Below are 13,817 nucleotides of genomic sequence, written 5' to 3' on the forward strand. Positions count from 1 at the left end.
ATGGCTTTCAAATTTGGTGTCATTATAACAACTAAAGTGGTTTAATCAAAAGTGTTTAGGTATTCTATAGCACGTGAGAGGAATTTGATTTCTTATGCAATCTCAAAATGAAAATTTCACACCTTCCATTTTCATTTCGTCTTATTTTACTTGACATTCTTTCCTCTGAAGGATGTATAAAAGTGAAGTTCCTTGCAAAACAAGAGCAGAGGAATATCCAGAAACAGTTTTCCTTAATAAAAAATGATGAGTCTGCATACCATATTTAAGTGGGAGCCCGGCTAGCTCAGTCGGTAGAGCATGAGACTCTTAATCTCAGGGTCGTGGGTTCGAGCCCCACGTTGGGCGAAAACGAGTATTTTTTGCTGGATGATAGCATTGGCTCTCATAATATGGTGATTAATCTTGCATTAGACATGCACTTACTCCTAAAAATTGTATCTCCCTTGGTTACTCATTCATGAGAAATGTATCTCCAAGATTAGGTAGGGCCTGAGTCTAGGTTAACATACAGTGATATCACTCCTATTCAAGTACTAAACATGCCAACCTGAAGTGTAAAACATCCCCTAGGTGTAGTTAAGGCATCAGTTAGGAGTGAACTGAACACTCATGTTATGGGCAATTAGACTTAAAATAAAGTGTGGACAGCAGTAACGTTACTTTTGAAATGTGATGCTGAGTGAGCACACAGGGGAATTAGCTCAAATGGTAGAGCGCTCGCTTAGCATGCGAGAGGTAGCGGGATCGATGCCCGCATTCTCCATTCTAAAATTTGCATACATTTTACTTTTTAACTTGTAATTGCCATGGTTGTTGCAGAGTAAGAACAGAAAAGTCACAGATGGCTTTCAAATTTGGTGTCATTATAACAACTAAAGTGGTTTAATCAAAAGTGTTTAGGTATTCTATAGCACGTGAGAGGAATTCGATTTCTTATGCAATCTCAAAATGAAAATTTCACACCTTCGATTTTCATTTCGTCTTATTTTACTTGACATTCTTTCCTCTGAAGGATGTATAAAAGTGAAGTTCCTTGCAAAACAAGAGCAGAGGAATATCCAGAAACAGTTTTCCTTAATAAAAAATGATGAGTCTGCATACCATATTTAAGTGGGAGCCCGGCTAGCTCAGTCGGTAGAGCATGAGACTCTTAATCTCAGGGTCGTGGGTTCGAGCCCCACGTTGGGCGAAAACAAGTATTTTTTGCTGGATAATTGCATTGGCTCTCATAATATGGTGATTAATCTTGCATTAGACATGCACTAACTCCTAAAAATTGTATCTCCCTTGGTTACTCATTCATGAGAAATGTATCTCCAAGATTAGGTAGGGCCTGAGTCTAGGTTAACATACAGTGATATCACTCCTATTCAAGTACTAAACATGCCAACCTGAAGTGTAAAACATCCCCTAGGTGTAGTTAAGGCATCAGTTAGGAGTGAACTGAACACTCATGTTATGGGCCATTAGACTTAAAATAAAGTGTGGACAGCAGTAACGTTACTTTTGAAATGTGATGCTGAGTGAGCACACAGGGGAATTAGCTCAAATGGTAGAGCGCTCGCTTAGCATGCGAGAGGTAGCGGGATCGATGCCCGCATTCTCCATTCTAAAATTTGCATACATTTTACTTTTTAACTTGTAATTGCCATGGTTGTTGCAGAGTAAGAACAGAAAAGTCACAGATGGCTTTCAAATTTGGTGTCATTATAACAACTAAAGTGGTTTAATCAAAAGTGTTTAGGTATTCTATAGCACGTGAGAGGAATTTGATTTCTTATGCAATCTCAAAATGAAAATTTCACACCTTCCATTTTCATTTCGTCTTATTTTACTTGACATTCTTTCCTCTGAAGGATGTATAAAAGTGAAGTTCCTTGCAAAACAAGAGCAGAGGAATATCCAGAAACGGTTTTCCTTAATAAAAAATGATGAGTCTGCATACCATATTTCAGTGGGAGCCCGGCTAGCTCAGTCGGTAGAGCATGAGACTCTTAATCTCAGGGTCGTGGGTTCGAGCCCCACGTTGGGCGAAAACGAGTATTTTTTGCTGGATGATTGCATTGGCTCTCATAATATGGTGATTAATCTTGCATTAGACATGCACTAACTCCTAAAAATTGTATCTCCCTTGGTTACTCATTCATGAGAAATGTATCTCCAAGATTAGGTGGGGCCTGAGTCTAGGTTAACATACAGTGATATCACTCCTATTCAAGTACTAAACATGCCAACCTGAAGTGTAAAACATCCCCTAGGTGTAGTTAAGGCATCAGTTAGGAGTGAACTGAACACTCATGTTATGGGCAATTAGACTTAAAATAAAGTGTGGACAGCAGTAACGTTACTTTTGAAATGTGATGCTGAGTGAGCACACAGGGGAATTAGCTCAAATGGTAGAGCGCTCGCTTAGCATGCGACAGGTAGCGGGATCGATGCCCGCATTCTCCATTCTAAAATTTGCATACATTTTACTTTTTAACTTGTAATTGCCATGGTTGTTGCAGAGTAAGAACAGAAAAGTCACAGATGGCTTTCAAATTTGGTGTCATTATAACAACTAAAGTGGTTTAATCAAAAGTGTTTAGGTATTCTATAGCACGTGAGAGGAATTTGATTTCTTATGCAATCTCAAAATGAAAATTTCACACCTTCCATTTTCATTTCGTCTTATTTTACTTGACATTCTTTCCTCTGAAGGATGTATAAAAGTGAAGTTCCTTGCAAAACAAGAGCAGAGGAATATCCAGAAACGGTTTTCCTTAATAAAAAATGATGAGTCTGCATACCATATTTAAGTGGGAGCCCGGCTAGCTCAGTCGGTAGAGCTATGAGACTCTTAATCTCAGGGTCGTGGGTTCGAGCCCCACGTTGGGCAAAAACGAGTATTTTTTGCTGGATGATTGCATTGGCTCTCATAATATGGTGATTAATCTTGCATTAGACATGCACTAACTCCTAAAAATTGTATCTCCCTTGGTTACTCATTCATGAGAAATGTATCTCCAAGATTAGGTAGGGCCTGAGTCTAGGTTAACATACAGTGATATCACTCCTATTCAAGTACTAAACATGCCAACCTGAAGTGTAAAACATCCCTTAGGTGTAGTTAAGGCATCAGTTAGGAGTGAACTGAACACTCATGTTATGGGCAATTAGACTTAAAATAAAGTGTGGACAGCAGTAACGTTACTTTTGAAATGTGATGCTGAGTGAGCACACAGGGGAATTAGCTCAAATGGTAGAGCGCTCGCTTAGCATGCGAGAGGTAGCGGGATCGATGCCCGCATTCTCCATTCTAAAATTTGCATACATTTTACTTTTTAACTTGTAATTGCCATGGTTGTTGCAGAGTAAGAACAGAAAAGTCACAGATGGCTTTCAAATTTGGTGTCATTATAACAACTAAAGTGGTTTAATCAAAAGTGTTTAGGTATTCTATAGCACGTGAGAGGAATTTGATTTCTTATGCAATCTCAAAATGAAAATTTCACACCTTCCATTTTCATTTCGTCTTATTTTACTTGACATTCTTTCCTCTGAAGGATGTATAAAAGTGAAGTTCCTTGCAAAACAAGAGCAGAGGAATATCCAGAAACGGTTTTCCTTAATAAAAAATGATGAGTCTGCATACCATATTTCAGTGGGAGCCCGGCTAGCTCAGTCGGTAGAGCATGAGACTCTTAATCTCAGGGTCGTGGGTTCGAGCCCCACGTTGGGCGAAAACGAGTATTTTTTGCTGGATGATTGCATTGGCTCTCATAATATGGTGATTAATCTTGCATTAGACATGCACTAACTCCTAAAAATTGTATCTCCCTTGGTTACTCATTCATGAGAAATGTATCTCCAAGATTAGGTGGGGCCTGAGTCTAGGTTAACATACAGTGATATCACTCCTATTCAAGTACTAAACATGCCAACCTGAAGTGTAAAACATCCCCTAGGTGTAGTTAAGGCATCAGTTAGGAGTGAACTGAACACTCATGTTATGGGCAATTAGACTTAAAATAAAGTGTGGACAGCAGTAACGTTACTTTTGAAATGTGATGCTGAGTGAGCACACAGGGGAATTAGCTCAAATGGTAGAGCGCTCGCTTAGCATGCGACAGGTAGCGGGATCGATGCCCGCATTCTCCATTCTAAAATTTGCATACATTTTACTTTTTAACTTGTAATTGCCATGGTTGTTGCAGAGTAAGAACAGAAAAGTCACAGATGGCTTTCAAATTTGGTGTCATTATAACAACTAAAGTGGTTTAATCAAAAGTGTTTAGGTATTCTATAGCACGTGAGAGGAATTTGATTTCTTATGCAATCTCAAAATGAAAATTTCACACCTTCCATTTTCATTTCGTCTTATTTTACTTGACATTCTTTCCTCTGAAGGATGTATAAAAGTGAAGTTCCTTGCAAAACAAGAGCAGAGGAATATCCAGAAACGGTTTTCCTTAATAAAAAATGATGAGTCTGCATACCATATTTAAGTGGGAGCCCGGCTAGCTCAGTCGGTAGAGCTATGAGACTCTTAATCTCAGGGTCGTGGGTTCGAGCCCCACGTTGGGCAAAAACGAGTATTTTTTGCTGGATGATTGCATTGGCTCTCATAATATGGTGATTAATCTTGCATTAGACATGCACTAACTCCTAAAAATTGTATCTCCCTTGGTTACTCATTCATGAGAAATGTATCTCCAAGATTAGGTAGGGCCTGAGTCTAGGTTAACATACAGTGATATCACTCCTATTCAAGTACTAAACATGCCAACCTGAAGTGTAAAACATCCCTTAGGTGTAGTTAAGGCATCAGTTAGGAGTGAACTGAACACTCATGTTATGGGCAATTAGACTTAAAATAAAGTGTGGACAGCAGTAACGTTACTTTTGAAATGTGATGCTGAGTGAGCACACAGGGGAATTAGCTCAAATGGTAGAGCGCTCGCTTAGCATGCGAGAGGTAGCGGGATCGATGCCCGCATTCTCCATTCTAAAATTTGCATACATTTTACTTTTTAACTTGTAATTGCCATGGTTGTTGCAGAGTAAGAACAGAAAAGTCACAGATGGCTTTCAAATTTGGTGTCATTATAACAACTAAAGTGGTTTAATCAAAAGTGTTTAGGTATTCTATAGCACGTGAGAGGAATTTGATTTCTTATGCAATCTCAAAATGAAAATTTCACACCTTCCATTTTCATTTCGTCTTATTTTACTTGACATTCTTTCCTCTGAAGGATGTATAAAAGTGAAGTTCCTTGCAAAACAAGAGCAGAGGAATATCCAGAAACAGTTTTCCTTAATAAAAAATGATGAGTCTGCATACCATATTTAAGTGGGAGCCCGGCTAGCTCAGTCGGTAGAGCATGAGACTCTTAATCTCAGGGTCGTGGGTTCGAGCCCCACGTTGGGCGAAAACGAGTATTTTTTGCTGGATGATAGCATTGGCTCTCATAATATGGTGATTAATCTTGCATTAGACATGCACTAACTCCTAAAAATTGTATCTCCCTTGGTTACTCATTCATGAGAAATGTATCTCCAAGATTAGGTAGGGCCTGAGTCTAGGTTAACATACAGTGATATCACTCCTATTCAAGTACTAAACATGCCAACCTGAAGTGTAAAACATCCCCTAGGTGTAGTTAAGGCATCAGTTAGGAGTGAACTGAACACTCATGTTATGGGCAATTAGACTTAAAATAAAGTGTGGACAGCAGTAACGTTACTTTTGAAATGTGATGCTGAGTGAGCACACAAGGGAATTAGCTCAAATGGTAGAGCGCTCGCTTAGCATGCGAGAGGTAGCGGGATCGATGCCCGCATTCTCCATTCTAAAATTTGCATACATTTTACTTTTTAACTTGTAATTGCCATGGTTGTTGCAGAGTAAGTACAGAAAAGTCACAGATGGCTTTTAAATTTGGTGTCATTATAACAACTAAAGTGGTTTAATCAAAAGTGTTTAGGTATTCTATAGCACGTGAGAGGAATTTGATTTCTTATGCAATCTCAAAATGAAAATTTCACACCTTCCATTTTCATTTCGTCTTATTTTACTTGACATTCTTTCCTCTGAAGGATGTATAAAAGTGAAGTTCCTTGCAAAACAAGAGCAGAGGAATATCCAGAAACAGTTTTCCTTAATAAAAAATGATGAGTCTGCATACCATATTTAAGTGGGAGCCCGGCTAGCTCAGTCGGTAGAGCATGAGACTCTTAATCTCAGGATCGTGGGTTCGAGCCCCACGTTGCTGGATGATAGCATTGGCTCTCATAATATGGTGATTAATCTTGCATTAGACATGCACTAACTCCTAAAAATTGTATCTCCCTTGGTTACTCATTCATGAGAAATGTATCTCCAAGATTAGGTGGGGCCTGAGTCTAGGTTTACATACAGTGATATCACTCCTATTCAAGTACTAAACATGCCAACCTGAAGTGTAAAACATCCCCTAGGTGTAGTTAAGGCATCAGTTAGGAGTGAACTGAACACTCATGTTATGGGCAATTAGACTTAAAATAAAGTGTGGACAGCAGTAACGTTACTTTTGAAATGTGATGCTGAGTGAGCACACAGGGGAATTAGCTCAAATGGTAGAGCGCTCGCTTAGCATGCGACAGGTAGCGGGATCGATGCCCGCATTCTCCATTCTAAAACTTGCATATATTTTACTTTTTAACTTGTAATTGCCATGGTTGTTGCAGAGTAAGAACAGAAAAGTCACAGATGGCTTTCAAATTTGGTGTCATTATAACAACTAAAGTGGTTTAATCAAAAGTGTTTAGGTATTCTATAGCACGTGAGAGGAATTTGATTTCTTATGCAATCTCAAAATGAAAATTTCACACCTTCCATTTTCATTTCGTCTTATTTTACTTGACATTCTTTCCTCTGAAGGATGTATAAAAGTGAAGTTCCTTGCAAAACAAGAGCAGAGGAATATCCAGAAACAGTTTTCCTTAATAAAAAATGATGAGTCTGCATACCATATTTAAGTGGGAGCCCGGCTAGCTCAGTCGGTAGAGCTATGAGACTCTTAATCTCAGGGTCGTGGGTTCGAGCCCCACGTTGGGCGAAAACGAGTATTTTTTGCTGGATGATTGCATTGGCTCTCATAATATGGTGATTAATCTTGCATTAGACATGCACTAACTCCTAAAAATTGTATCTCCCTTGGTTACTCATTCATGAGAAATGTATCTCCAAGATTAGGTAGGGCCTGAGTCTAGGTTAACATACAGTGATATCACTCCTATTCAAGTACTAAACATGCCAACCTGAAGTGTAAAACATCCCCTAGGTGTAGTTAAGGCATCAGTTAGGAGTGAACTGAACACTCATGTTATGGGCAATTAGACTTAAAATAAAGTGTGGACAGCAGTAACGTTACTTTTGAAATGTGATGCTGAGTGAGCACACAGGGGAATTAGCTCAAATGGTAGAGCGCTCGCTTAGCATGCGAGAGGTAGCGGGATCGATGCCCGCATTCTCCATTCTAAAATTTGCATACATTTTACTTTTTAACTTGTAATTGCCATGGTTGTTGCAGAGTAAGAACAGAAAAGTCACAGATGGCTTTCAAATTTGGTGTCATTATAACAACTAAAGTGGTTTAATCAAAAGTGTTTAGGTATTCTATAGCACGTGAGAGGAATTTGATTTCTTATGCAATCTCAAAATGAAAATTTCACACCTTCCATTTTCATTTCGTCTTATTTTACTTGACATTCTTTCCTCTGAAGGATGTATAAAAGTGAAGTTCCTTGCAAAACAAGAGCAGAGGAATATCCAGAAACGGTTTTCCTTAATAAAAAATGATGAGTCTGCATACCATATTTAAGTGGGAGCCCGGCTAGCTCAGTCGGTAGAGCTATGAGACTCTTAATCTCAGGGTCGTGGGTTCGAGCCCCACGTTGGGCGAAAACGAGTATTTTTTGCTGGATGATTGCATTGGCTCTCATAATATGGTGATTAATCTTGCATTAGACATGCACTAACTCCTAAAAATTGTATCTCCCTTGGTTACTCATTCATGAGAAATGTATCTCCAAGATTAGGTGGGGCCTGAGTCTAGGTTAACATACAGTGATATCACTCCTATTCAAGTACTAAACATGCCAACCTGAAGTGTAAAACATCCCCTAGGTGTAGTTAAGGCATCAGTTAGGAGTGAACTGAACACTCATGTTATGGGCAATTAGACTTAAAATAAAGTGTGGACAGCAGTAACGTTACTTTTGAAATGTGATGCTGAGTGAGCACACAGGGGAATTAGCTCAAATGGTAGAGCGCTCGCTTAGCATGCGACAGGTAGCGGGATCGATGCCCGCATTCTCCATTCTAAAATTTGCATACATTTTACTTTTTAACTTGTAATTGCCATGGTTGTTGCAGAGTAAGAACAGAAAAGTCACAGATGGCTTTCAAATTTGGTGTCATTATAACAACTAAAGTGGTTTAATCAAAAGTGTTTAGGTATTCTATAGCACGTGAGAGGAATTTGATTTCTTATGCAATCTCAAAATGAAAATTTCACACCTTCCATTTTCATTTCGTCTTATTTTACTTGACATTCTTTCCTCTGAAGGATGTATAAAAGTGAAGTTCCTTGCAAAACAAGAGCAGAGGAATATCCAGAAACGGTTTTCCTTAATAAAAAATGATGAGTCTGCATACCATATTTAAGTGGGAGCCCGGCTAGCTCAGTCGGTAGAGCTATGAGACTCTTAATCTCAGGGTCGTGGGTTCGAGCCCCACGTTGGGCAAAAACGAGTATTTTTTGCTGGATGATTGCATTGGCTCTCATAATATGGTGATTAATCTTGCATTAGACATGCACTAACTCCTAAAAATTGTATCTCCCTTGGTTACTCATTCATGAGAAATGTATCTCCAAGATTAGGTAGGGCCTGAGTCTAGGTTAACATACAGTGATATCACTCCTATTCAAGTACTAAACATGCCAACCTGAAGTGTAAAACATCCCTTAGGTGTAGTTAAGGCATCAGTTAGGAGTGAACTGAACACTCATGTTATGGGCAATTAGACTTAAAATAAAGTGTGGACAGCAGTAACGTTACTTTTGAAATGTGATGCTGAGTGAGCACACAGGGGAATTAGCTCAAATGGTAGAGCGCTCGCTTAGCATGCGAGAGGTAGCGGGATCGATGCCCGCATTCTCCATTCTAAAATTTGCATACTTTTTAACTTGTAATTGCCATGGTTGTTGCAGAGTAAGAACAGAAAAGTCACAGATGGCTTTCAAATTTGGTGTCATTATAACAACTAAAGTGGTTTAATCAAAAGTGTTTAGGTATTCTATAGCACGTGAGAGGAATTTGATTTCTTATGCAATCTCAAAATGAAAATTTCACACCTTCCATTTTCATTTCGTCTTATTTTACTTGACATTCTTTCCTCTGAAGGATGTATAAAAGTGAAGTTCCTTGCAAAACAAGAGCAGAGGAATATCCAGAAACAGTTTTCCTTAATAAAAAATGATGAGTCTGCATACCATATTTAAGTGGGAGCCCGGCTAGCTCAGTCGGTAGAGCAGGAGACTCTTAATCTCAGGGTCGTGGGTTCGAGCCCCACGTTGGGCGAAAACGAGTATTTTTTGCTGGATGATAGCATTGGCTCTCATAATATGGTGATTAATCTTGCATTAGACATGCACTAACTCCTAAAAATTGTATCTCCCTTGGTTACTCATTCATGAGAAATGTATCTCCAAGATTAGGTAGGGCCTGAGTCTAGGTTAACATACAGTGATATCACTCCTATTCAAGTACTAAACATGCCAACCTGAAGTGTAAAACATCCCCTAGGTGTAGTTAAGGCATCAGTTAGGAGTGAACTGAACACTCATGTTATGGGCAATTAGACTTAAAATAAAGTGTGGACAGCAGTAACGTTACTTTTGAAATGTGATGCTGAGTGAGCACACAGGGGAATTAGCTCAAATGGTAGAGCGCTCGCTTAGCATGCGAGAGGTAGCGGGATCGATGCCCGCATTCTCCATTCTAAAATTTGCATACATTTTACTTTTTAACTTGTAATTGCCATGGTTGTTGCAGAGTAAGAACAGAAAAGTCACAGATGGCTTTCAAATTTGGTGTCATTATAACAACTAAAGTGGTTTAATCAAAAGTGTTTAGGTATTCTATAGCACGTGAGAGGAATTCGATTTCTTATGCAATCTCAAAATGAAAATTTCACACCTTCGATTTTCATTTCGTCTTATTTTACTTGACATTCTTTCCTCTGAAGGATGTATAAAAGTGAAGTTCCTTGCAAAACAAGAGCAGAGGAATATCCAGAAACAGTTTTCCTTAATAAAAAATGATGAGTCTGCATACCATATTTAAGTGGGAGCCCGGCTAGCTCAGTCGGTAGAGCATGAGACTCTTAATCTCAGGGTCGTGGGTTCGAGCCCCACGTTGGGCGAAAACGAGTATTTTTTGCTGGATAATTGCATTGGCTCTCATAATATGGTGATTAATCTTGCATTAGACATGCACTAACTCCTAAAAATTGTATCTCCCTTGGTTACTCATTCATGAGAAATGTATCTCCAAGATTAGGTAGGGCCTGAGTCTAGGTTAACATACAGTGATATCACTCCTATTCAAGTACTAAACATGCCAACCTGAAGTGTAAAACATCCCCTAGGTGTAGTTAAGGCATCAGTTAGGAGTGAACTGAACACTCATGTTATGGGCCATTAGACTTAAAATAAAGTGTGGACAGCAGTAACGTTACTTTTGAAATGTGATGCTGAGTGAGCACACAGGGGAATTAGCTCAAATGGTAGAGCGCTCGCTTAGCATGCGAGAGGTAGCGGGATCGATGCCCGCATTCTCCATTCTAAAATTTGCATACATTTTACTTTTTAACTTGTAATTGCCATGGTTGTTGCAGAGTAAGAACAGAAAAGTCACAGATGGCTTTCAAATTTGGTGTCATTATAACAACTAAAGTGGTTTAATCAAAAGTGTTTAGGTATTCTATAGCACGTGAGAGGAATTTGATTTCTTATGCAATCTCAAAATGAAAATTTCACACCTTCCATTTTCATTTCGTCTTATTTTACTTGACATTCTTTCCTCTGAAGGATGTATAAAAGTGAAGTTCCTTGCAAAACAAGAGCAGAGGAATATCCAGAAACGGTTTTCCTTAATAAAAAATGATGAGTCTGCATACCATATTTCAGTGGGAGCCCGGCTAGCTCAGTCGGTAGAGCATGAGACTCTTAATCTCAGGGTCGTGGGTTCGAGCCCCACGTTGGGCGAAAACGAGTATTTTTTGCTGGATGATTGCATTGGCTCTCATAATATGGTGATTAATCTTGCATTAGACATGCACTAACTCCTAAAAATTGTATCTCCCTTGGTTACTCATTCATGAGAAATGTATCTCCAAGATTAGGTGGGGCCTGAGTCTAGGTTAACATACAGTGATATCACTCCTATTCAAGTACTAAACATGCCAACCTGAAGTGTAAAACATCCCCTAGGTGTAGTTAAGGCATCAGTTAGGAGTGAACTGAACACTCATGTTATGGGCCATTAGACTTAAAATAAAGTGTGGACAGCAGTAACGTTACTTTTGAAATGTGATGCTGAGTGAGCACACAAGGGAATTAGCTCAAATGCTAGAGCGCTCGCTTAGCATGCGAGCGGTAGCGGGATCGATGCCCGCATTCTCCATTCTAAAATTTGCATACATTTTACTTTTTAACTTGTAATTGCCATGGTTGTTGCAGAGTAAGAACAGAAAAGTCACAGATGGCTTTCAAATTTGGTGTCATTATAACAACTAAAGTGGTTTAATCAAAAGTGTTTAGGTATTCTATAGCACGTGAGAGGCATTTGATTTCTTATGCAATCTCAAAATGAAAATTTCACACCTTCCATTTTCATTTCGTCTTATTTTACTTGACATTCTTTCCTCTGAAGGATGTATAAAAGTGAAGTTCCTTGCAAAACAAGAGCAGAGGAATATCCAGAAACAGTTTTCCTTAATAAAAAATGATGAGTCTGCATACCATATTTAAGTGGGAGCCCGGCTAGCTCAGTCGGTAGAGCTATGAGACTCTTAATCTCAGGGTCGTGGGTTCGAGCCCCACGTTGGGCGAAAACGAGTATTTTTTGCTGGATGATTGCATTGGCTCTCATAATATGGTGATTAATCTTGCATTAGACATGCACTAACTCCTAAAAATTGTATCTCCCTTGGTTACTCATTCATGAGAAATGTATCTCCAAGATTAGGTAGGGCCTGAGTCTAGGTTAACATACAGTGATATCACTCCTATTCAAGTACTAAACATGCCAACCTGAAGTGTAAAACATCCCCTAGGTGTAGTTAAGGCATCAGTTAGGAGTGAACTGAACACTCATGTTATGGGCAATTAGACTTAAAATAAAGTGTGGACAGCAGTAACGTTACTTTTGAAATGTGATGCTGAGTGAGCACACAGGGGAATTAGCTCAAATGGTAGAGCGCTCGCTTAGCATGCGAGAGGTAGCGGGATCGATGCCCGCATTCTCCATTCTAAAATTTGCATACATTTTACTTTTTAACTTGTAATTGCCATGGTTGTTGCAGAGTAAGAACAGAAAAGTCACAGATGGCTTTCAAATTTGGTGTCATTATAACAACTAAAGTGGTTTAATCAAAAGTGTTTAGGTATTCTATAGCACGTGAGAGGAATTTGATTTCTTATGCAATCTCAAAATGAAAATTTCACACCTTCCATTTTCATTTCGTCTTATTTTACTTGACATTCTTTCCTCTGAAGGATGTATAAAAGTGAAGTTCCTTGCAAAACAAGAGCAGAGGAATATCCAGAAACGGTTTTCCTTAATAAAAAATGATGAGTCTGCATACCATATTTAAGTGGGAGCCCGGCTAGCTCAGTCGGTAGAGCTATGAGACTCTTAATCTCAGGGTCGTGGGTTCGAGCCCCACGTTGGGCGAAAACGAGTATTTTTTGCTGGATGATTGCATTGGCTCTCATAATATGGTGATTAATCTTGCATTAGACATGCACTAACTCCTAAAAATTGTATCTCCCTTGGTTACTCATTCATGAGAAATGTATCTCCAAGATTAGGTGGGGCCTGAGTCTAGGTTAACATACAGTGATATCACTCCTATTCAAGTACTAAACATGCCAACCTGAAGTGTAAAACATCCCCTAGGTGTAGTTAAGGCATCAGTTAGGAGTGAACTGAACACTCATGTTATGGGCAATTAGACTTAAAATAAAGTGTGGACAGCAGTAACGTTACTTTTGAAATGTGATGCTGAGTGAGCACACAGGGGAATTAGCTCAAATGGTAGAGCGCTCGCTTAGCATGCGACAGGTAGCGGGATCGATGCCCGCATTCTCCATTCTAAAATTTGCATACATTTTACTTTTTAACTTGTAATTGCCATGGTTGTTGCAGAGTAAGAACAGAAAAGTCACAGATGGCTTTCAAATTTGGTGTCATTATAACAACTAAAGTGGTTTAATCAAAAGTGTTTAGGTATTCTATAGCACGTGAGAGGAATTTGATTTCTTATGCAATCTCAAAATGAAAATTTCACACCTTCCATTTTCATTTCGTCTTATTTTACTTGACATTCTTTCCTCTGAAGGATGTATAAAAGTGAAGTTCCTTGCAAAACAAGAGCAGAGGAATATCCAGAAACGGTTTTCCTTAATAAAAAATGATGAGTCTGCATACCATATTTAAGTGGGAGCCCGGCTAGCTCAGTCGGTAGAGCTATGAGACTCTTAATCTCAGGGTCGTGGGTTCGA

At 39.0% G+C, this 13,817-nt stretch overlaps 16 non-coding genes across 16 annotated transcripts; all 16 read left to right on the forward strand.

Moving 5' to 3' along the window:
- The first annotated feature begins 275 nt into the window (after nt 1–275).
- Nucleotides 276–348, forward strand: TRNAK-CUU (transfer RNA lysine (anticodon CUU)). Its single transcript has one exon. It is a non-coding gene; the product is annotated as a tRNA-Lys (tRNA).
- Nucleotides 349–693: 345 nt separating this feature from the next.
- On the forward strand, nt 694–766 carry TRNAA-AGC (transfer RNA alanine (anticodon AGC)). The gene has a single exon. It is a non-coding gene; the product is annotated as a tRNA-Ala (tRNA).
- A 353-nt stretch (nt 767–1,119) lies between these two features.
- Nucleotides 1,120–1,192, forward strand: TRNAK-CUU (transfer RNA lysine (anticodon CUU)). The gene has a single exon. It is a non-coding gene; the product is annotated as a tRNA-Lys (tRNA).
- A 345-nt stretch (nt 1,193–1,537) lies between these two features.
- Nucleotides 1,538–1,610, forward strand: TRNAA-AGC (transfer RNA alanine (anticodon AGC)). The gene has a single exon. It is a non-coding gene; the product is annotated as a tRNA-Ala (tRNA).
- A 353-nt stretch (nt 1,611–1,963) lies between these two features.
- On the forward strand, nt 1,964–2,036 carry TRNAK-CUU (transfer RNA lysine (anticodon CUU)). Its single transcript has one exon. It is a non-coding gene; the product is annotated as a tRNA-Lys (tRNA).
- A 1,190-nt stretch (nt 2,037–3,226) lies between these two features.
- Nucleotides 3,227–3,299, forward strand: TRNAA-AGC (transfer RNA alanine (anticodon AGC)). Its single transcript has one exon. It is a non-coding gene; the product is annotated as a tRNA-Ala (tRNA).
- Nucleotides 3,300–3,652: 353 nt separating this feature from the next.
- TRNAK-CUU (transfer RNA lysine (anticodon CUU)) lies at nt 3,653–3,725 on the forward strand. Its single transcript has one exon. It is a non-coding gene; the product is annotated as a tRNA-Lys (tRNA).
- Nucleotides 3,726–4,915: 1,190 nt separating this feature from the next.
- TRNAA-AGC (transfer RNA alanine (anticodon AGC)) lies at nt 4,916–4,988 on the forward strand. The gene has a single exon. It is a non-coding gene; the product is annotated as a tRNA-Ala (tRNA).
- A 353-nt stretch (nt 4,989–5,341) lies between these two features.
- Nucleotides 5,342–5,414, forward strand: TRNAK-CUU (transfer RNA lysine (anticodon CUU)). Its single transcript has one exon. It is a non-coding gene; the product is annotated as a tRNA-Lys (tRNA).
- A 2,013-nt stretch (nt 5,415–7,427) lies between these two features.
- On the forward strand, nt 7,428–7,500 carry TRNAA-AGC (transfer RNA alanine (anticodon AGC)). Its single transcript has one exon. It is a non-coding gene; the product is annotated as a tRNA-Ala (tRNA).
- A 1,617-nt stretch (nt 7,501–9,117) lies between these two features.
- TRNAA-AGC (transfer RNA alanine (anticodon AGC)) lies at nt 9,118–9,190 on the forward strand. The gene has a single exon. It is a non-coding gene; the product is annotated as a tRNA-Ala (tRNA).
- A 764-nt stretch (nt 9,191–9,954) lies between these two features.
- TRNAA-AGC (transfer RNA alanine (anticodon AGC)) lies at nt 9,955–10,027 on the forward strand. The gene has a single exon. It is a non-coding gene; the product is annotated as a tRNA-Ala (tRNA).
- A 353-nt stretch (nt 10,028–10,380) lies between these two features.
- TRNAK-CUU (transfer RNA lysine (anticodon CUU)) lies at nt 10,381–10,453 on the forward strand. Its single transcript has one exon. It is a non-coding gene; the product is annotated as a tRNA-Lys (tRNA).
- A 345-nt stretch (nt 10,454–10,798) lies between these two features.
- On the forward strand, nt 10,799–10,871 carry TRNAA-AGC (transfer RNA alanine (anticodon AGC)). The gene has a single exon. It is a non-coding gene; the product is annotated as a tRNA-Ala (tRNA).
- A 353-nt stretch (nt 10,872–11,224) lies between these two features.
- On the forward strand, nt 11,225–11,297 carry TRNAK-CUU (transfer RNA lysine (anticodon CUU)). The gene has a single exon. It is a non-coding gene; the product is annotated as a tRNA-Lys (tRNA).
- Nucleotides 11,298–12,487: 1,190 nt separating this feature from the next.
- TRNAA-AGC (transfer RNA alanine (anticodon AGC)) lies at nt 12,488–12,560 on the forward strand. Its single transcript has one exon. It is a non-coding gene; the product is annotated as a tRNA-Ala (tRNA).
- Nucleotides 12,561–13,817: the final 1,257 nt, after the last annotated feature.

This window comes from Triturus cristatus, chromosome 4_1 (assembly GCF_964204655.1).
Source record: "Triturus cristatus chromosome 4_1, aTriCri1.1, whole genome shotgun sequence".
Lineage (NCBI taxonomy): Eukaryota > Metazoa > Chordata > Amphibia > Caudata > Salamandridae > Triturus > Triturus cristatus.